The following is a 26,075-nucleotide window of genomic DNA, read 5'->3' on the forward strand; positions in this document are numbered from 1 at the left end:
CTTTTCCTCTTTAAAAGCCACTGTTAAATGATGTGTGTGTCTGTTTATAACAGCCACCAAGAAAATCTCTCTACAATTACACTGTCGCGCTGCGCTAAAGGATCCTGTCTATTGCACAATACGCGATTAATTCGAAAAACTCTGCAAATTATTCTTGCACCTTCCGCAACAGGTTGCAGTCGTAAAAATGGACATGGCTACGACAGACTTCCCTATCTCCTCCGCTTATACAGCAGTGATCTAATCTTGTTTACATGAAATAAGCCTGCTCTGGAGCAGGTTTAAGCTGGCACACATGTTGCTATGACAAGTGCAGGATGTCTTTCGAAGAACCAAACGATCCAAGATCATGCCAAATCGTCAACAATGAAATCCTGCTAACTGAGTTAGCGACGTACGAAGAAAGGACCCCAAGTCTTGAATCCCAGAAAAAGCATTTTTCCCGTGTTTGTGATGTCATGAAATATTAAGAAATTTATGAAATAGGGCTGGATAATAATTTAATAACAGTATATATCGATTAATAGATGTATATCTACATTCATTAAGTATAACCGTATAAACTTTAGAATACATAAAACAAAGGATAAAGGAATAGTATGTATATGTAATTACAAATTTATAATTTTTTGTATAAAAAAGAGAAAAAAAAGAAAGGCAGGTTGTGGTTGTGCAATTGGCTTATTTTGTTTGACAGCAGAATAGCTGATTATTCAGCCTGCAATGTGTTCAATTTGTTCATCAAAGAGACATTCTAGAGAACCAACTGTCTCTGTGATGACTGGATTTTGCAAATAGATCTCTACAGTGCACACATGAGGGTAAGAGTCTAAACGTTTTTTTTTTGTCTGGGATGTGTGGGCAATGCAAAAATGTTAGCTAACCTTTTCCTTACCCTAGACCTACTGGTCTTAGATGGAGGGAAGGTCAGTGCTGATGATCTTCTTTGTAGACCTGTCCTGTTTTGTGGATGTGCCCATCTTAAATATAGATGGGCAAGGAGTGTGTGTGTGTGTGTGTGTGTGCGTGTGTGTGTGTGTGTGTGTGTGTGTGTGTGTGTGTGTGTGTGTGTGTGTGTGTGTGTGTGTGTGTGTCTGTCTGTCATCATCTCCAAAGTCTTGTGAGGGTTAATCTCTACATGGTTCTTACTACACCAGTGGACCAGCCAGTCCACCTCGTCCTAGTGTGTAGACCAAGGACAGTGGTGTTATCTGCAAACTTGAGAAGGTTAACTCATCTGCTAAAGTGTAGTTATTTGTCTACAAGGAAAGGAGTGGAGGGAGAACACATCCCTGGGGGGCACTGGTGCTGATGCCTCTTTTGCAGGACAAGATGCTTCCCAGTCTCACCTGCTGCTTTGGGAAGCTGGTGAACCACTGACGGAAAAAGGCCAGCACCGTGAGCTCAGTGAGCTTTTGATGGCGAATGTCTGGACTGATGCCGTTGAAGGCATCAGGCACAAACAGGCACAAACAGGATCATTGAGTTGGGGGAAAGGTTAGTGATGCCATTCAGGTCCTCCAAACTGCTGCTAGGTCATTAGGAAATGTTATGGTTAATCTAATCAGGGTAATATTTTGCAAAAAGTTAAAGCTAGTGTAATTAGATTTAAGCTTTGTGGAGTTCTTAATGGAGCAGATCTCTTAAATCAAACCTGTGGGAAGTGACCCTGTTCAAGTGCTATTGGGTGTGCACATAGAAATATGAACAGACAGTAACAGATTTTTTTGCTTCTTGCTAGAGTTTCTCTTAGCTGCCCTGAGTTTCTTGATCACGTTGTTTTTTGCCAGTTTATAGAGTGCCCCACTGCTGTCCTTACAAAAAACTGATGTGTGATGTCAGATTTTCAGCACATTTGTACATGTCAGCAGCTGATGCTTCGAAAAACATGAATTTTTCCAGTCAAATCAGACCTGAAATATCTGCTTTGACTCATCAGTCCACTTTCTAACAGTCCTAACAGCAAGCTTGGAGGTTTTCAGTTTTTGCCTGTAAGTTGGAATGCGATTAAGCAGAGAGTCCTAAAGCTGCAAAGTGAACTGCTTCTTTTAAGACTGTGTAAGACCATATAATTTTTTTGTGTCTCTGATGGGAAACTTAAAAATCTATTTCTATTTTTGGCAGTTCATTCGAGAGGTTTGCATTGTTAAAGATACATAGCCACATTATATGCTTATACAAAAGACCAAAAAGCGTTTGATCATAATAAAATATGGTTATATACACCAAGCGTCCATCCTGATAATGTTTTGATAGTCCTTTTTGATCCCAAATAGAACCCCCTCAACGGCCGCAATGAGCAGATATAAACAGACCACAGAACTATCAGAAAGCCAGATGGAGACTACAAAATCACTACTAAATAATGCCGTAGCGAGCCTGACTCCTCTGCAATGCCTCACGGTAAAGTGGCAGCTCGGCATGATCAAAGACCAACCGTTAATAATTAAATAAACTAGCAACTCTAAGAACCTCATATCAGAACATCAAGGAGAAAGAGAATTCCCATTCATAAATGGAAACAGGGACACAGCATCAAGGTAAGGACCAATCAATCTATCTATTTATAATGCTGTTTGTACTTAAGACTGTAGAGACTAAGAAGAGCATTGCTATTACAATTATCACCGTATTAATAAGGACGTTTACTCACTCCAAAAAAAGTTAAAAAAAGTTAAAAAAACAAAATAACTGGACGACGTTTACTCACGTCAATCAACTCTGTAGTCACATCTGAGCGACTGGCAGCTTAGCTTCCGCTTCAGTGAACATCATCGTACATACTGTATTCCCAGCGAAGATTTTTTCCTCTTGGAATCATAGATTTCTATGCGTTTTTTTACACTGGATCTTGAACCTTTCTTCATTGTTTCTACAATTCACCAGGAGATGCTAATAGCCGTTACCTGCCTCCTTGTTTATCCCTTGCTGCACATGCAGTGTTGTGCTTCCGCTGTTATTATAAATATACACAAAGGGCTTTATTTACTAACAAATTAAGCAAAAACAAGGTGTAAAACACCAAAATACACCAGCAGGACATAGTAATCTTTCATAAAAACTTTGTATGCAACCAGAGTGAGTTACTGACATATAAATAAAAAAAATTCAAATAATGTTGTTATGTACCTTTAAAATACTTAGCAATTATGAGAGAATGTTTGTTTTTTTCTTCTTGCATTACCAGCTAAGCAAACTGTTTCTAAGCAGGGTTGTGGTGGGATGTAAACACTGGCCAAAAGAAATGAGGTGAACTCCTTTGGTGAATAAAAGGGTTTATAGTTTATAAAAAAAAATTACTCCAAGGTAGGGCTTTGGGTCTACAAGGGGTGACAGTGGTGCAGAAGTTAGAGAGTTAATCCTGCAATTGGCTGGTTCAATCCCTGCTCCAACCGTCTCAGTTGTTGTGTCCTTAGGCGTTTTTGGGCAAGACACTTCACCCAAAATTGCCAGGTGGCGGTGGTCAGAGGGCCCGGTGACGTCGATATATCGCATCTTTGCCTCTGTCAGTCTGCCCCAAGACAGCTGTGGCCACTCACATAGCTCATCGCCATCAGCGTGCGATGTGCATGGATGGGTAAATGACTGACTGTAGTGTAAAGCGCCATGGGGTCGTCAGATTAATTAAAGCACTGTACAAGTGCAAGCCATTTACCATCTTCTTTGACAATGTGACACAAGTACACCAACCTTTGGTATATAAAATCAGATTCCACCTTCTTTTCCCCCAAAAGCACCACGCTATAATCTGATTGAAATGGTTTAATGCCCAGTATCAAATGTGTGCTGTCCGGGATATTCTCATCAAGCCAGTTTTCAGCATAGCAAAGGGAAGCAGAGTAGCGGAAGTGCGAGTTTATTGTAATGACGACCAGATCCTCTGTTTTGTTCAGCAGGCAGCAGACATTCACTTGGTGTTTAGAAAGTAGTGAAGTGTGCTGTCAAGCTTGATGAGCATACCTGAGCATACCTGTGTCTCTGGTAGATCCCACAGAGAGCTGCAGTGTTTCCTACCAGGATCTCAGAAAAACTCCCCAGATCGATAAAAAACAAAAATCCTTTATGTGGTTCATCAATCCCCATTGTTAATATCATCTTGTGTTAAAATCATAAGTAACCATGTGTAAGGAACAGCTTTGTAGAATTTGAGCAGCCTACAGAAAAATACACCATCTGCTTTGAACTGCAGATTTGCCTCAGAATGCCTAAGTGTTGCAGTGTTGAACATTCAGGTCATCCAGCTAACAAGAAAATCATATAATTTCCTTCAAGGCCATTTTCCATTTGTTGAGCAGTTGTCGTCATGCTTCACTGATTGGCATAACTATTTTAAAGTGATGAGATCAGAGCTGTTGTTGGCTAAGAGGGAATTCATTAATCACCAAACCCTCTCATTTGTATTCTACTAGAGGCAGCCCTTTTTGCAACTTGCACAGCTGCATCCACTAGCTGTATAATAACTGTTACACTTAAAATGCCAACCCGACTCCCACCTGATGCACATTGCATGGTTAAAAACATAATTATTTTAGTTTTGTCACACTCATTTTGCAATGTCTGACCAGTGTTTGTTTTTTCATGAAATGCGGGTGGTCAGTGAGGAATTATTTAATTTTAAAAAGATAATCTACAGCACCATTTTCTAACTCCTAAATTAACTCAGCTATGTGTTAAGGTGTTTGACAAAAATGTGTTCAAAAGCCAATAGGAAGTATTTTTGCTGTCAAAAATGGTCAGGACTGATCAAAAATGTTGATCTTTGGGCACTCCTTAAAAGCTACAAAGAGAATAAATCTTTTGTTTTGAATTTCACACACTGAGAACTAGAAGCCTCTACAATTACGAGTTGTTAGTATTTTTAAAACACACCTTGCAGGTAATAACAAAAAAGGCAGAGGTGGGTAGAGTAGTCAAAATTGTACTCAAGAGTAGCACTACTGATACATATTTTTAAAAGTAAAAGTATAAAATGGTCCAGCAAGAAATTGAGTGGCAGCTGTTCACATTTCACATACACATACATGCACAGGCAGAGTCCGGCCTGGGTATGTAGACCAGAGACTGGAGAACAACATAGGGAGATGCGGTTTGATGTCATTCCATAGTGCATCTGAAATATTACCCTAAGTTCTTCACATCTTTATTTTTTAGTTCTTTCTATCAAAAATATTGAAATACATCTGAGCCCGTATTCACAAAGAATCCTAAGCGCAAAAGTAGATCTTAAAGACGTCATTTTAGGAATCTTAGAATTTGGAATCTTAGAGGAAATGAGCACATAAACTCCTTTAACAATTACACAATTATTAATTTGTAGATAAGACAAACTTTGGGCTGTCACTGTGTGATCAACTACCAGATCTGGAACCATAACCTCTGCTCCCCACATGCAACCGCAGCCAGACTCACTCCCTCCAGTTCATCGTCCACCACACGTCCCATAAGTCAGCCACTGCCATACCATCTAGTCAGCATATCTGTTGTTGGTGCTCACGTCTCCTCTCGTACTCTCCACAGTCTGAGACCAAAGCTTTGCCAGCCAGCCAGATCCACAAGTCCCTCCACTACCCCCTCCTTCCCTGCTTATCAATAAACCATACTAAACTACATTACTGTCTGAATTATAACTTAACACAAAGTGCATTATTGCCAAAAGATAAATACTTTTTCTTTTTTCTAACATTTTCTGCTTTAAGAAGAAAAAGTTCTAATTTTAAAGAAAAAAGTCTCCGTCTGCACTGTTCTTGAATTGTAGATGGGGGCTGCACAAAATCAGTCTAGTGGCCGCAAATTGCCCCTGGGCCGCAGCTTGTATGTCCCTGTATTATAGCAATATTAAACACAGTGTTTGAGACATGAGAAAGGGTCGTTTACCATCCAAAAATATCAATACATATTAGGGTGTGATAAGTATACTTTTCAACAGCTTAGTGTTGGCTAAAGAATTTAGTTCCTGTAAATATCTTTTGAATACCTTGTGACTGAGTGGGTCAAACAGCTTACAGCTGCGAAGTAATGCAGCCAAGGGGATTATTCAATAAAATCATTAGAGTAGTTTGGTGAACAGACGTGGTATCATCGCTCAAATCTGTTAGTTTTGCTGTTACAAAGTTCCAATATTGAATGAGGCTGTCAAACACAGTGTTGCCTCATAATGAGATCCATGTAATACCGTTGTACCCATGTTCTCTGGGTCCTTGTGACACTTAAAGCTTCACTTAACATTTGCACATGAAAAACAAGTCATGTTTAATACTGCTCCTTCTTGAGTGTGATGCACTAAATTGGAGGAATAATGCTGTGTGAATTTGTGTGACATATTGAGTAAGGGAACTCTAAAATAACTTTTGTAGTCCACATAAGCACAAACAGCCTAAGTAAGAGAGCATGTCTCAGAATGATAGGATAACTCTTTGCATGAAGGTGCTGCCTACAGTTGTTTCAGTAGTCAGACTCATGGTTAGTTGTTTGAACAATTTAGTTCAGGGATGTTTGTGATACATTTCATACTGTGCAGAACAATTTATTTCTTTAAAGTAGATACTGAGTTCTCAGTTCACTGAATGAAATACAGCAGTACATCAATATTCCTAGCTGGAGATGGGCACCAGCACCCCACGCGACCCCAACAGGGATAAGCGTATTGGAAAATGGGTGGATGGATGGATCATTATTCCTAGAGGGAAATTCTGGTTTATGTTCACAATAGACTACTGTCTTCTGTGCTTCCATTTAAATACCAGGGAAAGCTTAATCTATTAATTAATGTGAATTTGTGGACAAAAGAGACTGTCAAGAGACAAACTGTAAAGACTGTGAATGATAGTAATTACTTTATCTCAGAATATTACTACTATTTTGATTAGATACTTTCTATATCTGTGCCTGATTAAGTAGGAAAGCAAGTATATTTTTTTAACATCATCTGTAATATATAGATTACTTTTAGCTTTCAATCACACTCAGCAATTGATTGGTTACTTACACAGAAATGAAAATGTATATACAATAGACATGTTTAATATTTCTTCTTAGCATTGATTTGTCAGCCTTGAGGTAAACTACTTTTTTCCATATTTTATTAGTGCAACACCCAATCATACTGTTACAGCAACAATTGTACAATTTATTTGTATTGCAGTAAATCCTACAACTTTGCTGTGAACTGCAAACAATTACCAAAAAGGGGCTGCTTTGCATTTAAAGAGATACCAGATTTAATTATTAAAACAGTATAACATGCAAAACATTTTAATTTTGACACCATTTTTTTAAGTTGAATAGCATCATCATGATTAGTAAAAGGTCTATTCATCTTTTTTACCCCGTTTACACTACCCTTTTTAAACCGTGGCGAGACCGGTCCGAGCTTGGTAACTGAGATAACTATAGAGTGTAAATGGATCGCAAACTGATCTGAACTGAGCCAGACACAACCGGACCGCGCTAAATCTAGACCAGTTCAAGGTACAGGCTCGGCCCAGTTTTTCGTTGCCTACCTGTCGAAAAAAAATTATCAATAGGATTGAGAGACCAGTTTACCAGATCCATGATTTTTCAGACTTCAGGTTATTATGAAGAAAGTGCTCAGAAAGACAAGACAAAGCAAATAGCAGGAGAGGGGGGCAGGGTAGGACAGGGTAGCAGATAAGGAGCTCTGGAGAGCTGAAAGACACGACCAACCTCGAAGAGAGACAAAACAGAAAGTGATCAAACAATCTTAAAAACTATACTCATAAAGCTCTAAAGATCAGAATCATGGGGCTATTAACGGAAAAGGGACTTTGGAATCCCCCAACCTGATTTTCAGTCAACATGGCTGGCCAGGAGATAAAATGAAACAAAGAGTTTTACAGCAGAGTGAAAAGCATAGTGTTTTGTTAAATATTGGAACAACACACTTTGACAAAAACACATACATTTTATGTTCACATATTTATTTAAAGTTAGTCCTGTAACTTGCTCTCATTAAAGGAGCATAGTGCAAGTTCCAGAATTTTTGCAGACGCTTGCCCCCTCTGGTGATAAGTTGAAATAACACGTGTTGTGCACGCACATGGGAGAAGAGGAAAAGCATCTGCCGTTGCGACTACACAGGTTTTTTTGTTTAGAGGCGTAATGTCTTCTGAGGTAAGAAAATTGTTGATATTGAAGTTAGTCCATGTTCTCTCGCTAATGTGTCAATGGCATCGGTGACACAACAAGGCAGCCAGGTGAATGCACGCAGTGCATCACGCGCACGCCCAGGGCAGTCTTAGCCTGTTTGGCTCCCTGGGCAAATGCCCCCACACAAACTCACACACACGACCCCCCGCCGAACCACCACAGGTATCTCAGACAAACATGGAAGACACTGGGTTGGGGGAATGTGATGCCGCCCTAGATGAGAAGCCTTGGGTGGCTACCCATGTCACCCATATCAGAAACTGCCACTGCGCACACCCAGAGAATATGACCCGAACCAATCCCTGATGAACTGACTAACAGAGCCTATAGAGGCAACTGCGATAAACAGAGGAAACCTCATTTTCCATTTAATGAAAAAAAAATTACCTTAAAATTGCGCAGTGCTTCTTCAAAACAACTGCTTTATGAAATGTTACTGCCTGTAGCGGAGCCGGTGGGGTGGCAGAGGGTGCTGCTGCACTGGGCCCACGGTTATGAAGCAAACCTGTTTTATCTATATGATTCACCCCACCACCACCACCACCAAAAAATAAATAAACAAAAAAATAAAAACGCTGCAAAAAAGCATTTTAGGAAGCCAGTGGTTGCTGAGAGCTGCATGGGTGTGAGCGTAGGCACACCTGCACTCTGGGAGCTGGAGAGTGGCCTTTCAGGACCTGAGAGGGAGGTGTAGCCACTTTCCCCTATAGGTTATAGCAGAACGCAATGCTCGGAGTCTAAAGCAGCAAATTTGCCAGTTATCATCATTGGTCAGAAAATTTGATCCCTGAGACTGCATTTCCTGCTAATTGTCCCATCTGCAAGTTCTTCCAGCAGTGCTAATGCTTTCACAGCGCTGCATTACATGTGAGTGTATTTGACTGTTTACAGCAGTTAAAGTGATTGTGGCACACCTTATCATAATAATCTGTTAATCCCTGGAACATGTCACCCTGGTGATCATCGAGAGGTGTGATGGTTGAAAACCCTCATCTAGTGTTGTGGGGACTTTTATTTAACATTGTAGATGGTTTATGGACTTGTATTTATTTGAAAGGTGCTCTGTATAGTTATGTGTCACCAGCGCCAGGATGAATAACATTGCGGTTTGGAATCGTTATGATGAAGTTTATATATGACAAAAGTCTGATATGCAGTGAAATTGAAGTTTGAAAGGAATCATGATGCAGTTTGGCTGTGATTCACCAACCACACCGCCAATCTCTCGGTCTCCAATTATTATTATTTCTTTATAGATCCCATCTTTGGTGTGGAAAGTTACGTATGCATGTTTCAGGCCTTGCCATTTTGCATATGCAAGCTTTATAAATGAGACCCCACATCCGTAATGTGAGTTGTTAACGAGTGAAATAGCCAAAAAAAAAAAGCTACAAGGGACTACAATATAAGTCCCCACACCCTCTGTATTGTGACACTGGCTCCGTGCCTGGTTACTGCAAATAGCTAGATTGTGTGATAGCAAGTAGTTACTGCTTGAGCTAGCTTTAGCTGACTTGTATACCAGCCACTTCTACTTGCCAGGGGTAACGCTGATAACAGCCTCATTATTGCTGGTTTTGGCCCTCACACTGGCAAGTTCTTCTAAAGCTGCCTCTGTGGCTTCATAGGTAGCTCATTAATAAAACCATTCAAATAGTGTAGCTTAGTTTCTATTCATTTTTGAGTCCATTGTCTGTCATTAGCACTGAAAATCCTCTAGCTACTAAGTCTCTTGACCATTGCTCTCAATTCAAGTCTGTCTAACTGTTCCCGCCTACCTCCCCGACCAATCATAAAAGAGCAGCTGAATAAGAAACTAATCACAGAGCAGCGAGCTGTGGTAGTGAGCTCTGCCATGCCTATGAGTCTCAGACGGACCAGGAAGAAGGGGGAGAGAGCAGTGGAGAGGAGCAGTGAAGAGTTTGTGCTGGCTCCTTATAAGCAAATGTAATAAACCTGTGCTGCGGACAGACAGATTGTCATGTATCATTTGGCACTTTTATGTGGTCATATGGAAATTCCCAAGCTTTTGTAGTGGGATAGGGCATTCAGCAGTGTATCACGTAGACTACACCACTGCTGTGGGGCAACAGTAACAAGGAATTAAGACCAAAACATCGCAGTTCCACTTTATAAAGACCACAACTGAATGATTTAAATGTAAAAAAGATGCCATTAAAAAGCATGATAGCTCACCATTAAGGTTATTTTCAAAAGATGCATTTAATCTGACAATCCAGCCTCAATAAAATGCACATTCTGAATGATTAAATATGACTCTATATTTTATTGTACGTTCCTAAAAAAGAAAAAAATCCTTAAAAAAAAAAAAACTTTAGGCAGCAGCGAAATGATAGCTGGACAACTTTAGATTGATGGGCTGGCAGATGAGAAGCCATCAGAGGCACACTCTGCCTACTTCCACACATTATTGCTATGCTGCAGTGTTATGGGCTAGATAATTTCAATTAAATTCAATCCCTAATACAACAACTGTAAATTTCTTGGAATGATTTAATCAAAGATTACATTTTTATGAGAGTGCTGAAAACATTTACATTTAAATGTGTTTAAATTAAGGCCAGTTATTTGGCTTAATCAAGTTCTGCATCAATAGATACAATACAGTGCATTAGACAATTAGAACATATGAACAAGACAGTAAAACTTTCATAAGATCATTGGAATACATTGCAAAAACCTTTCAGGGAACACGCTGTAGTTGAGTAGGGTTTGCCATAATAGCAGAATGCTTGGAATGTGTTAATTTCCTTTCCCTACTGGTAGAAGGGAAAAGCCATTATTTACCATAATTTCAGAGCTGATGCAACGATGAACCTATTGTCTTAGAGGCAAGCCATTTAACCTCCCCTTACCCTTTCCCTGTATTTTGTCACTGCACAGTCATGCCACCACTACATTAGTGGATAGCTTGAGGGATGAATGTCAAATGAAAGTCAATGGACAGAAAGGAATTAAGATGGCAGTTCAAGATGAGTTTTCTACAATAGAGTTTGTGATTAGGCGGAATTATAAAACACATAACAATTGGGGACATAATCACATGGAAAATACAGGGAAAGATGATGAAGAGAAAGGAGACTAGGACAGAGGAGAAAAGAATGAAAAATGTGCACAGGAAAACTTCCCAGCTCATTATGACATACCGTAAGTGTGCAGAGAGTCTGAGTGCACAGCGGCAAACATTGAAAGGCTTTTATTGAATTGTGACATTATGACACTTTCATTCCCAGTTTTCAAGTTTGATGGAGATGGTGTTGAATTATACCATCATATTCGATAACTGGTAAAATTATAGCCTTCTCCAGAGAAAGCGGGCTGACATTCTAAACAGCAGAAGGTGAGCACAGAGAATAGGTGCATGATGATGTATATGATCTGAAATTAAATGATGATCTGTAATTAAAAAATATAAATATAATATATAATGCAAAAAATATACAATTAACATCCACATTTTCCCAAAATGACCATTTATAAGTTTGTTTTAAAGTAGTCTTGCTTAAATAACTGCATTTTCAAATTTAGATGTAGAGTTGAACTATACTAGACAAACTGTAATTTATCTATCTATCTATCTATCTATCTATCTATCTATCTATCTATCTATCTATCTATCTATCTATCTGTCTATCTATCTATATATATATATATATATATATATATAGATAGATAGATAGATAGATAGATAGATAGATAGATAGATAGATAGATAGATAGATAGATAGATAGATAGATAGATAGATAGATAGATAGATAGATAGATAGATAGATAGATAGATAGATAGATAGATAGATAGATAGATAGATAGATAGATAGATAGATAGATAGATAGATGGCCCAGGGAAGAACTAGAAAGAGTCTGGAAGGCGAAGACAACAATTCTGCTAATACTGATGTCAAACAATTTCTGTCTGTTAAATAATATCTATGTTTTTTTTTGGGGGGGGGGGGATTTTTCAGGTCAACCACGTCAAGGACTAAGGTTTCCGTACATGGGTAACGCTGCAGAGCATGTTCTTAGATGATCCTTAAATCTGTTAGTGTCTCCTCTCCTGCCATGTATGTTGGCACATTGAAAAACAGATGTTAAGTAAATGTGAAGAAATAAAGGAAAATTGATGCATCCTCAAGATCTGTGATGTCTTTTAACAATGTGCGCTAATTTTAAAGTGCTCCTTTTCTGTATATTGCCTGTTTATTGGGATCAACGGTGTAAGATTTAAAATCTTTTCCTACATCAGAAAGGCTTAAGTCAGGGGCGCACTTATGGCACAGCAGGTAGCGCGACCCATAAACAGAGGCCTTAGTCCTCAACGCAGTCGATCCAGGTTCGAATCCGACCCGCAGTCCTTTGCCGCATGTCTCACCCCCCTTCCTGTCAGCCTACTTTCATAAAAAGCAAGCCACTAGGGCTGCAAAAAAGCCCCCCCCCCAAAAAAGAAAGGCTTAAGTTACTTTTGCTCGATAGGTCACTGCCTTGTTTTTTTGATTAATCTTTTTTCATGTTTCAGGTTCAACTGACCAGGATCATCTGGCAAGGAAAATAAAGACATTCCCTAAAATGTCTTTATTTAGTAGTGAAGTTACTGAACAACTAAGTCAACCTGTGAGCTACACTAAATTTCCAACATTTGCATACCAAGGTAAGCAAATCTTCATCAGAGTAGACAGCGTAGCGTGGTGTGATATGATATTGTTGGGTTGCTGCTGTTATATTTGAATTACTGTGTCCTTAAATATTGCAGTAATGGTGTACATGTGCATTTTACATGTTGCAAAGAAGCTGAGTTGCTCTTTCATGACAGATTTATCAGCTATGTCCAAACCATCTATTGCAGCCGAGCTTATCTGATAATCAAATTGAGTATGCTACAGTGACAAATGGGTATTAAACCCATGCTAAAGTATTATTATTCTTATGGTGTCATGTTTTCCCTCACCAAAAAACAATAGCTTAATGGGGGCATAATATCAAAAAGTGAGTAAACCAAAATGTAATGTTTTTTTTTTTTCTTAGCCAAATTTAAAATTCTTGGTCATTTTTCTTTTTGTTAAAGACAAGTGGCTCTTTTTCATTTGAATTGTACAACTAACCATGCTGGGGTTTCAAGAAGGGCAGCATCAGCAACAAACAATTATCAGTCCACTCAGTGAAGAGAAGCTGTAGGAGAATGAACACATTAATCATTGTTATCCTGTCTCCTACTAGTATCAGTTCACAAGAGCATGTGGGCTGAATTAATGTGAGTAGTGCTGTGGGTGTACTGTATTTCTGAAAATATATTAAATACAATTTCAGAAGAGAAGAGGTGCAACTTTCTCAGTATGTATTTAGGATTTTTATGTTGTTTTTTTGCAGCATGTTATTTTTATAACAAGGTTTTACCTAAAAATGGAGGAAAAGTCGAGTTTGGGAGGGCATTAAATGAAAACAAACTGGTGAATTATTCATCATCATAACAATGATGCAATGGGATCATGCAAAGGAAAAGACCTTTGGTTAGACTCTCAGCCCCCTCACATCTCACATGCTGGAGTATCAGAAAACTGGAATGGGATCAGTAGCTACCCAGAAGAGTTAAGGAGAAGCCAAAGGCTATACTTTTAAGAGTAACCAAAGTGTTGTCTTAAGCCACTCCAAACAGACACAGCCTTTGATATTTGTTCTTTTGAATTTCTTTATTTTGCTGTCATCTATCTTGCGTCATTATTTTTTTTCTCAAAAAATTCGAAATCTTACAAATAAAAAAAGGATGCCTAATGCAATCTTACTTCTGGATTACTTAGACATGATGACTTCATCATCTTAGCAGGTAAGTGCATAAATCAGCCTTTTCACAGAAATTATCATAAACTGTTACATAACACTGATTATAGGTTCTGCCATCCCCTTTTATAGCAAAGAAAAATACAAACAAATCACTCTAGCACATCTGGCAATCACATCTCTTAACCTTAGTTCTGCATAATTTCCTTATCATTAAGAAAAGAAATAATAGTTCAGGCACTGACTGTGTAATGGTACCATTTCTAAATCACCTAGTATAGCCTTGACAGCATGACAGTGTACCAAGCTAAGAGCAGGAGGGTTATTTTGTTGTTTTTCAACTATTGTGATTTTTAGAGATTTTTTTTCTGAAGCTATGTCTTTGTCTTTCAACTACACATTCACAATGTACATTTGAGCAAAGTGTTGTTGCAGGGCTCCATGTATAAACAGAAGACAAAATAAAAACATTTTAAATATATGTATTAGTGATTTGTCAGTAACGTAAGGGGAGACCAACTATTGGTAATTTATGTTACAATTTTTAGCGTTTTGGTTATGATTTCATTTAATAGTAAATTTATAATCTAGTCATTTATAATGTTCTACAAGTCTTGCCACATTCTGTTGTTGTTGTTTTTTTGTGCCATTTGAGATTTGCCATATCAGTTCCCTCACCCATTTTCAAATTTGTTGAATGTTTTTCTATGTTTATGTCTAGCTTTCTGGTTTATTCTTATGTTCATTTTCACTCAAGAGACATGTGCTTGTATTCTCGGTTAGATTTTGTCCATGTTCTGGTCATGTTTTTTGTTTCCACTCTCAGCATCTACCACACTAATTAGTGTCATTCTGTTCATCTGTGTATTGATGTCAGCCGCACTTTACCATTCATGTACCGGTCTGTTTCAGTCGCTCCTCACTGTTATGCCAAGCCTACACATGCCTGCTTGTTTCCACGTTGGTTGTGGTAGCCTTGCTATAAGTTGTTCTGCTTTTTAATTCCATTACAAACTCACCGTGCTGCTTCTGCCTGTCTGTCTGCACTTAAAGAGCCATTCCATTTTCTTAAGAGATGTGGAAAGAAGCTGCTGTGGAATATGGTTGTTCTGCACTTGAAGCTGCTGAACCTCTTGCCAGAGGACAGCAGGGTGAAAAGTATATCATGGGTGTGGGAGGGGCCTTTTTTAGTTGTCTGTGCCCAGGTCATGCAACGTCTGGGAGCAGTGACGGAGCGAATGCTGTCCTGATGATTGTCTCTGTTGACCTCACCACTCTCTAACCACTTCCAGTCTGAGGCTCCAAGCCAGACAGAGATGCAGCTGGTCAGTACGGTCTCTATTCTCCCTCTGTATGTCATGACTTTGGGTGTTTTATGTTTTTGGACTGATTATTCATCCACTCTGCTCAGTCACCATCCACTATACTCCACTTCTCCAAGCCACTAGTCACCTTAATTTGTTCCACCTGCTTCCACTTCTAATCAGACTCACCTGGATCACCTGTCACTCTCCCTATATATACCTGCCTCACTCATCCACTCTATGCCAGAACGTCTTGTCCCGCTGCCTGCATGTATTCTTCCCCAGTGTCTTCTTGTTGCTCTGCTTGTTCATTCTGTGGACCTGCTAGTGATACAGCATTAGAAGCCAGGCTTCAAGGTGTGTAATGAGTAAAAAGGGGACGCAACAGATGAAGCCCCGGTTCAATGCTTGTTATCTTGCGGAAAACTACATGACCGGTAACAAACGATCCTTGCATTGCCGTGGAGACGTCACTGAGTCGGATTTCAAAATAATAGCGCAATGAAAATTGTTGCTTTGCAAGTTGTTGTATGTAGTCTGGTCAGGTGTCAGCAGAGACAGCATCTGGACTTTCATCTTTGTATTTCAAGTGTTTGTTGTGTTCCTAAGCACCTCATCATTGCTTAGGCATTGCACCCGGACAATAGTATGACATTTTGTTTCATTAACAAATGTGGGGCGACGTGGCACAGAGGTTGCAGGTTCGATCCCCTGCACTGACTGTCTCTGTCCTTGGGCAAGACACTTCACCCGCATTGCTGCTGGCGGTGGTCAGAGGGCCCGGTGGCGCTGGTGTCTGTCAGTCTGCCCCAGGGCAGCTGTGGCTACTAACATAGCTCACCACCGTGAATGGGTGAATGACTGAACTGTAGTGTGAAGCACTTTGGAGGTCGTCAAGACTAGTTAAAGCGCTGTACAAGCCATTTTACCATTTTTGTTTTTACCACTAAAAGATGGTAATGCTCAAACATATATTAATCCAGAAATAAGACATTTAATCGTGGTCTGTATTTGCGCTCCAGTATACAAGCTCCTCCAGAGAAGGACACACCATCTATGGCAAAAGTAGGAAAAACTCAGGGTTTGCCCAAACAACCCTGCTACCAAGCAAGGTTGTTTCACAGAGTAATTCATTGTCACAATTTGACTCAGGGTAAAGGCTTCTGACCTTTCTGAAACGTGCCCTGAAGTCCAGAAACAGCATGCACACGTAGGTGTTGTTTTTCTCCTGGTGTTCCAAAAATATTCCTTTCAATTTATTTAATATTCTTTGAGAGACACCTGTTTCATATCATATGGGAAACCATATGATGTGAACAGGTGTGAAACCAAATATTTTGGTTGAATGAAAATAAATGGTTGAAAATATAACTTAAATCTGCAAGGGTTTGTGAATATTTTAACTCCACTGTAACAGTGAGAAATGAATTCTTAGTTTGAAAATAAGTTCCTGTATGTTGTTTTAACGATTAGTTTACCTGAATGTTATTGTCTTTTTTTGCTTTAGTGAAAGGAATCAAATCACAGCTCTTATTACAGTTTCCCGGGGTCTTGATAAATTTTTTATAACATGCTTTGGCTCAAAATAAAAACAAGGTAGAGTTCAATACTAATGCAAGTATAAAAATGTATAATCTAGTCTTCTGAGATGTTTTCTGAAGTTTGGGAGTGTTGTGATATGCTTTACCCTTAAGGTGGAAAACAACCAGCCAGTCCAAAAAAACAAGCAGGATGCATGGCACACAGATACAAAAGATTTACTGCAAGCTTGTTAAAATACCAGTTTCAATGACATTATGATTTCTGAACTTGACCATTGGTCCACTTACCTTTTTTATTTTCTGTTTTATATAGGTTACATTGAAATTTAGAGTTTATTTTTGTTTCCATTTCCTTCCATAATATCACATTCTGTACATTCACAATATTTAATATTTGGTAGGAAAAAAAAACCATCAATAATAGATGAGATTCTCCAGGGAGAGTTAGTACACCAGTGAACTTAAAACCCAATAGTTTAATTAAAATGTATAGCAAATTATGCATTTGTTGTATTAGGAAATGGAAAAGTGCTTATTAACATGCTTATTTTCTTTTGTCATCTGCTATCTCCAAAAGGATGCATGACAACTGTATGTGTATTTATACAAAACACAGATTGTTCTTTAAAGTGATGTAGAACTATGCTTTCCTAACTGTTGTCTAATAAATATTGGTGGTGGTAGTAATAATAATGATTATGATGATAATGATGATAATAATAATAAACATTTCAGGAAAAATATACACTGCCAAAAAAATAAATAAAGGGAGCACTTAAACAACACAATGTAACTCAAGTCAATCCCACTTCAGGGAAATCAAACTGTCCACTTAAGAAGCAGCACTGACTGACAATTAATTTCACATGCTTTTGTGCGAATGGAATAGACAAGAGGTGGAAACTAGAGGCAGTTAGCAAGACACCCCTAATAAAGGAGTAGTTCTGCAGGTGGTGACCACAGACCACTTGTCAGTTCCTATGCTTTCTGGCTGATGTTTTGGTCACTTTTGAATGCTGGCGGTGCTTCCACTCTAGTGGTAGCAAGAGCCGGAGTCTACAACTCATACAAGTGGCTCAGGTCGTGCAGCTCATCCAGGATGACACATCAGTGGCAGCTGTGGCAAGAAGGTTTGCTGTGCCTGTCAGCGTAGTGTCTAGAGCATGGAGGAGCTACCAGGAGACAGGCCAGTACATCAGGAGACGTATAGGAGACTGTAAGAGGGCAACAATCCTCCAGTAGGAACCCCGACCTTCACCTTTGTGCAAGAAGGAACAGGTGGAGCACTGCCAGAGCTCTGCAAAATGACCTCCAATAGGCCACCAATGTGCATGTGTCTGCTCAAACGATCAGAAAAAGACTCCGTGAGGGTGGTATGAGGACCTGATGTCTACAGGTGGGGGTTATGCTCACAGCCAAACACCGTGAAGGACATTTTGCATTTGGCAAATAACACCAAGATTAGCAAATTTGCCACTGGCGCCCTGTGCTCTTCACAGATGAAAGCAGGTTCACACTAAACACATGTGACTGACATGACAGAGTCTGGAGACGCCATGGAGAACGTTCTGCTGCCTGCAACGTCCTCCAGCATGACCGGTTTGTCTGTGGTGAGGTTGCAACACAGACTGTCCAGGAGTTGCCGGATGCGTTAGTCCAGGTCTGAGAGGAGATCCCTCAGGAGACCATCCTCCACCTCATCAGGAACCTGCCCAGGCATTGTAGGGAGGTCATACATTACGTCAAAGATGGATCCACCTGTAGTGTGTTTTTCCACTTTAATTTTGAGTGTGGCTCCAAATCCAGACCTCCATGGGTTAATAAATGTGATTTCATTGAAAGTTTTTTGAGTGATTTTGTTGTTAGCGCATTCAACTAAATAAAGAACAAACTATTTATTAAGAATATTTAATTCATTCAAAACTAGGGTGTGTTATTTTCGTGTTCCCTTTATTTCTTTGAGCAGTATATAAAAGGAAAAAGCTAATCTTACACCTAATCCAATGACTGCTACAATCTCTCCACTTATATTGACATATATCAATCTTATTTTTTAAAAGAAACCTTCATAAAATTGGACAATGTTCATTTTAAAAAGCTAATTATTCACTTCTCAAATTCTTTGTATTGGCCTTAAGATTGTAAACCATTCAGTATGTAATTAAAACTTTAGAATACAAAAGACTTTACTGCTATGTATGAGCATGAAAAAAGTAGTACAAAGTAAACACAAAGTTATTAAAGGGAAGTAAAGAGAGATATACCAAAGAAGGCAAAGAGCAAGTCATTTGATGATTATTACACATAAAATATGATGGGATATATGCAGTATAGATGTGTTTAATCACATGAACCCATTCAACCCCCCAGGTTTTTGCTTCTTTATGTGGCAGTTTGCATTCAAAAGCTCACAATGGCTGTAAGATACAGATTCAGCAATTATTGTGTCATTAAAATGTATACGCTATGGGCAAGGTGACTTGTTTTTAAATATTGCTTCAAAGGGGTCATGAAAAGCTCTCAGTCAGGGTCATTAAATTTTAATCAACTCTCAATTCTTAAAGGCATCACAAGCATGTAATTAATCCATACATATAGCCACATAAATATCCACAACAGAAATGTGATGCTGAATCTTATTCAAATCATTTCAGTTGTTCGTGATGAGAGACTCCTGCCTTAAGTAGATTGTTCAGGGTCATGGGTTTAAAGTAAATATATTTCTGTATAATGAGTCTGTCATTACCAGAAAAAAATATGTTGGTCATTTTTGTCATTTATCTAAATGGTTAAATTGAAAAGCACGTTCTTGTAGTTGTGGTTATCATGAGAGTCATTACAAAGCATTAAAGAAAGATAGTGTCATTAATTTGCCACATTCTTAATGATCTGCACAATCAAATCTGCCAGGGATGGTTACTTTTGTCCATTTATTTTAACTCAAGTCCAATTTATTCAATTTTTTTCACTCTGAATCAAAAACAGGATCATACTAAACATTTCTGACTGTAGTAGATTTCTCCAGCACATCACATTTACACTTCAGACCAATCTGTCTGTTTTCAATTAGGTCTAAAAATGAAGAATGTTCTGGCAGTGTGTGGGAGTGGAACGAGTGCCACTCTGAAAGTCCTCTACGGCCTGCTGATCATGTTCACACTCATCATCTATGGAAACTCCCACCTCCTAAGCTTCACTCCCATATTTGGATGTATGCACTGAACAATTTTATGATTGCTCAGATTTGTCAAACAATTACAGTATTATTTGTAGTTTATGTAGAAAGCTAAAAGACACAAGAAACATTTCCATGACCTGAGGTTTACCAAAGACCCAAAACACAACATATTTATTTGTAATAAATCAACCATAGTAAATCAATACAACCCCTAATTGTCCCCCAATTAAACCCTTATAAAAAAAAAACTTGAGTCACTGATGGATATTAATTATGAGAGTAAAGATGAACATTTTCTTACAATAAGCTAAAATTGGACAATAGAATACTTTCCCCAGTGTTCAAAACAAGTATGAACTGTCCTGAAATGACCCATCTATGATACCAAAAGACCCATGGCAAGTACAAAGTAGTGCAATGGGCAAAATGACCAGCGCCCACTTGCTTTAAGTGATTTGTTACTAAAAACTGAATCCCTTCCCAGTTGGATTTTACAACATTGGATGCATCATCAGCGGTCGCTAATCTCTAAAATCCTAATCTCACAGATATACTTGATCTAAGAATAATCTTGAACTGTAACTGTTAATCCAGTTTATTGATCCTCCTAAAATCTTCTTCTTCCAGCTGCATTTTTAGGAATTAGGACATTCAGAGATGATCCCTGTTACACGAAAAACAACTTTGAAGTGTCAGAGCATATAAAAAGGGTGCTTAAATTCTCGAGTAGTTCAGGGAAATCACCAACTGTGTTTCAATCCAATTTTCATGTCAATTTTGAGCAAACTTTTAAAATATTGCAAAAAAGAAAACATGCATCAGGCACGTATTTCCATTCACTGGTTTGTAGCAAATTAACCAGGAGTCACAGCATAACGTCGTCCTATGTTGACGTTGGCTGGAAAAGGATATAGATGTTACTAACTAGCACGGACTACAGATCAGTAATGGAGCGAGGCTTTAATGAACGTACCAAGTTTTTTTTTTTTTTTTTTTGTTAGACTTAGAAATGCTTGCGTCTCGTCGTCAGTCCACACGTACCTGTTGTTGCTTCCAGCCCTGTTTCCAAGCATTATGGTAACATCCGGGAAGACGCCGGTGTTGTGCGAAATTCTGCTCCCCTGTGAAAATATGTTCCCCCTGTGTCGGCAGAGCGCATTGCAGCCAGAGAGGCGGGTCTGACCATTTTCACAGCGCTTCTGATCGTTTTTTCAGTAAAACAACTCATATAATCATGTCAACGTGGTAACGTTTGGTTATCTAACATAACCCCAGTTCTTAGAATAATATGAGCGAGGTGTCTCGCTATGGGATGCAGCCTCCTGCAGCCCTGATAGAAGCATTTATCTCAATCTGCCAATCCTGATTGGCCGGTGAAAGTGCTCGTCTTACGCCACGCCCAGTAGCCCCGACTACTAAAGCGTGCGCAGATCACGTCACTTCAATTCAACAAGCAAACCTCTTCTCACCGCCCAGCAAGAAGGGTTGTCTGGCGAGACACCTCGCTCATATTATTCTAAGAACTGGGGTTATGTTAGATAACCAAACGTTCTTTTTCATAATATTCACTCGGTGTCTCGCTATGGGATATGGTAGCTCCCGTATTGCCAGACAGCTTATCGAACAAGAACCGGCCGTATGGGGAAGGTCCATAAGTTCCGTTATGACTTCAGGACCGCACTGGCCACGGACGGTCTGGACACGTCAAGCATGTAGAACCGCACAAAAGTCAGAGGCGAGGACCAACTCGCTGCCGAACAAATGTCCTGAACGGACACTCCCCTGAATAAAGCCCAGGACGCGGCCATCCCGCGGGTAAAGTGTGCACGTAAACCCGCTGGGGGCTGCAGACCCCTGCTTTCATACGCCAAAGCTATAGCCTCTACCACCCAGTGGGCGAGGCGCTGCTTTGTGATCGGCTGTCCCTTACGGGGCTCCGCCCAGGAGACAAAGAGCTGATCACTCCTCCTGATGTTCTGTGTCCTGTCCATATAAGAGCGTACGGCCCGAACAGGGCACAACATATGCGCTCGCTGTTCACCGGGGTAGCGGAGAACGCCGCCAGCTCGATCGGTGAACAAGAACCAACTACTTTAGGAACAAAAGCTGGGTTGGGTTTCAGAACCATACGCGTGTACCCCGGGTCGAACCGAGTACATGCGGGGTTCACAGAGAGCGCATGAATGTCGCTGACTCGTTTCGCAGAGGCCAGAGCCAGTAACAGCACTGTCTTAAGAGACAGATGTTTAAGACTGGTCCCCAACAATGGCTCAAAAGGGGGCCCTTTGAGCCCTTCCAGAACCACCATCAAATCCCACGGGGGCAGCAAAGGTTTGGAGACAGGGAGAAGCCTGCGCGCGCCCTTCATAAACCGGCACACCAAAGGGTGTTGGCTCGCCGTTTTGTCCCCAAATCCTATATGGCACGCCGCTATAGCAGCCAGATAGACCTTAACCGTGGAAAAGGCTTTTCCTTTATCAATCAGTTCCTGTAAAAACGACAGAATCGCTGGTACAGAACACTGAAAAGGAACGTAGTCCCGTTCAAGACACCACCGCTCAAACAGTCCCCACTTGGAGCCATATAGAGTCCTGGTGGAGGGAGCCCTGGCATTTAGTATAGTATTAACTACACTCTGAGGGAGCCCAGCAGTGGTCAAATTGAGCCACTCACGGGCCAGGCCCACAGCTGCAGTCGCTCCGGGTGCGGGTGGAACACTGTCCCCGCCCCCTGCGAGAGCAAGTCCCTGCGCAGCGGCAGCTGCCAAGGCTGGGCGCACAGCATCTGGAATATCTCCGCCAGCCAGTGTTGTGCTGGCCAGTGTGGAGCTATCAGGATCAGCTTGTGATTGGATGCCCTCACTCTGGCGAGAGTAGGGGGTATCAGGGCCAGCGGGGGGAACGTGTAGAGCAGCTCGTGCGGCCAAGCGTGCGCTAGTGCGTCTACGCCCAGGGGAGCATTCAGGGTCCTCAGAGAGAAGAACAGCTCGCATCGAGCGTTTTCCCTGGACGCGAACAGATCTATCTGGGCGCGGCCATAGCGCGCCCATATCTGCTCCACGACTTGCGGGTGCAGCGTCCATTCTCCGTACATTGGCGCGCCCCTGGACAGCAGGTCCGCACCTGTGTTTAAATCTCCCGGGACGTGCGTCGCCCTCAGGGAGAGAAAGTGGGCACTGCTCCAGAGGATCAGTTCGCGTGCCCGATAGTGCAACATACGAGAGCGCAAGCCTCCCTGGCGGTTGATATACGCCACTGTTGTCGTGTTGTCTGTCCTCACCAGGACATGGTGACCTGAGAGGAATGGGAGGAAGTGTCTCAGGGAAAGAAACACAGCTGAAAGTTCGAGGAAGTTTATGTGCAGGCGCTGGAGAGCTTGGCTCCAGCGACCCCTCACAGAACTGCCCTCGTGAATGCCGCCCCAGCCGTATAGGCTGGCATCCGTGGTCACAACCTTCCTGGACGAGACGGTGCCCATGGGCACCCCTTGGGTCAGGAAGGACGGGGCTCGCCAACAGCGCAGAGCTGTTACACAGTCCGCTGTGACCGTTATCCGCCGTGCGCCATGACGCACGGGGTCCATTCGGAGCGAAGCGACCCAGCGCTGAAAGTCCCGCATGTGAAGACGGCCGAGGCGAATCACGAGGATGGCTGAGGCCATCAGACCCAGCAACCGAAGGCACAGTCTGAACTGGACGGATCTGTGCCGACGGAAGTGTGCAAGGCAAGCTCTGAAAGTCGTCACCCTCTCCTCTGATAGGCGAGCTGTGAACGGCACAGAGCGCAGGGATAGCCCCAGAAAGCATATCTCCTGCGTCGGAGATAGGTGGCTCTTTTCCATATTTATCACAAAACCCAAATCCATCAGGTGTGCTGTGACAATATGTGTGTGAACCCTGGCTTCCTGTTCTGACTGCGCTAACAGGAGCAAGTCGTCCAAATACGTGGCCAGACGTATCCCACGGCGTCTGAGCGGGGCTACCGCGGCCTCTGTGCACCGTATGAAAACCCTCGGGCTGAGAGACAGGCCGAATGGTAGAACACGGTATTCGTAACACACCCCTTGAAAGGCAAATCGGAGATATTGTCTGTGAGGGGGGTAAATGGGAATGTGGAAATACGCATCTTTCAGATCCACGGACGAAAACCAGTCGTTCGGTCTTACTAGACGCAGCAGTGCTGCATGTGTCAGCATCCTGAACTTGTATTTCCGCAGGAATTTGTTCAGGGCTCTCAGGTCCAGAATAGGGCGGATTCCCCTCCCCCCCCGTTTGGGGACGAGGAAGTATCTGGAGTAAAACCCTGACAGACTCTGTTCGGGAGATACGACAGAAACCGCTCGTTTGTCGCTCGAGCGTCCGCGGAGGGGAGCCGAGAGGGATTCCGCCGTGGAGTGAACGGAAAAAAAAAAAAAAAAAAAAAAACGATACCGGTCCGGTCTGGAGTGAGCGGACAGGGCAGAAATCGAAGCACAGTGCTAGCGTCCGGCGACGGAAGCTAGCAAGGTCCGTCTATGGGCAGTTAAGCTAGCAAAAGGCTCCGACGTGAGATAAGCTCTGAGGTGAGAAGAGGTTTTGAATTGAAGTGACGTGATCTGCGCACGCTTTAGTAGTCGGGGCTACTGGGCGTGGCGTAAGACGAGCACTTTCACCGGCCAATCAGGATTGGCAGATTGAGATAAATGCTTCTATCAGGGCTGCAGGAGGCTGCATCCCATAGCGAGACACCGAGTGAATATTATGAAAAAGAACATTCAGTTTAATCGGCAACTGTTGTTTACTAAATTGTAAAATAAAAATAATAAAACGAGGTCTTTTTACGCTGTTTTGTGTTATTTTAAACGCCAAGAGAATCGGCCTTTTTCCATCTTTTGCCACTTAAGCCTGGCAAAGCCAACAAACAGAGTATTCCAACACGTAGTGTGTATTTATGATTTTCCATTGCTGAAATAAGAGGATGGAAACTGGCTGATAGCGGGGCACAAAAATTAAGACTTCCTGAAAAGACCACAAAGAGTGTAAACTTTCTGGTAAAGCCTGTTGTAATGTAAAATGTGACAGATTACTGGATTAAAGAAATCTCTAGTATACTACATGCTATCACACATCATTTTTGAGAATTTGGAAACAGTTATGGGGGGAGGAGAGGAGAGAATGGATATTTCAGCTGCCCAACAACTGGCGGACTTGCACATTTGCACAATTGATTGAAGGAATGGCATCACGTGATTTTTGGCTCCAGAAAATAATAATAATAATTAACAATAATTGAACTTTATTGATCTCACAATGGAGAAATTCACTTCTACATCTTAACCCATCCCCTTGGGGAGCAGTGGGCTGCCACTGTGTGGCGCCTGGGGGGCAATCGGGGGTTAAGGGTCTTGCTCAGGGACCCAGAGTGCAGGCAGTGGGGATCAAACTGGGTACTTGCAACCTTCTCAGAGTGCAAGCTCAGTGCTCTAACCACAGGGCCAACACCTCCCCCAAAACACTGTATGTGTTTATAGACCTCGTTTTATTATTTTTATTTTACAATTTTGTAAACAACAGCTGCCGATTTAACTGAATGTTACAACGTTGACATGATTATATGAGTTGTTTTACAGAGAAATCGATCAGAAGCGTCGTGAAAACGGTCAGACCTGCCTCTCTGGCTGCAATGCCCGATCCCGACACAGGGGGAACAGATTTTCACAGGGGAACAGAATTTCGCACAACACCGGCAGCAGAAACAGCTGATCAGTCATGTGAGTAAATGTTTGCTACATCAGAACTGATTCGACAAATGTATTTCCTTCTCTTCAGTGCATTTGCTCTTTTTCAAAAAGTCAATAACTACCTCAAGCGAGCATAAAAAGTTTTAAGCAAAATTCAGTGAGTTCATTTGAATTTTTTCTCTTCTTTTTCTTTTAGATGTGTAGCATTTTTAGATCTTTTCGCCTTCATGTTGTCTAATACGTTGTCTGATACGTTCTATTTAGATTCTACTAATCTGGAATAATCAGGCCCAAAAAAAAAAAGTTGCTTCATCACAGATTATTCATAATTTTACAATGAGGTGAAGTATGCTTTCACATAGGGCCAGGTTGGTTT

The sequence above is a fragment of the Fundulus heteroclitus genome, chromosome 4 (assembly GCF_011125445.2).
Source record: "Fundulus heteroclitus isolate FHET01 chromosome 4, MU-UCD_Fhet_4.1, whole genome shotgun sequence".
In the NCBI taxonomy this organism is placed as follows: Eukaryota; Metazoa; Chordata; class Actinopteri; order Cyprinodontiformes; family Fundulidae; genus Fundulus; species Fundulus heteroclitus.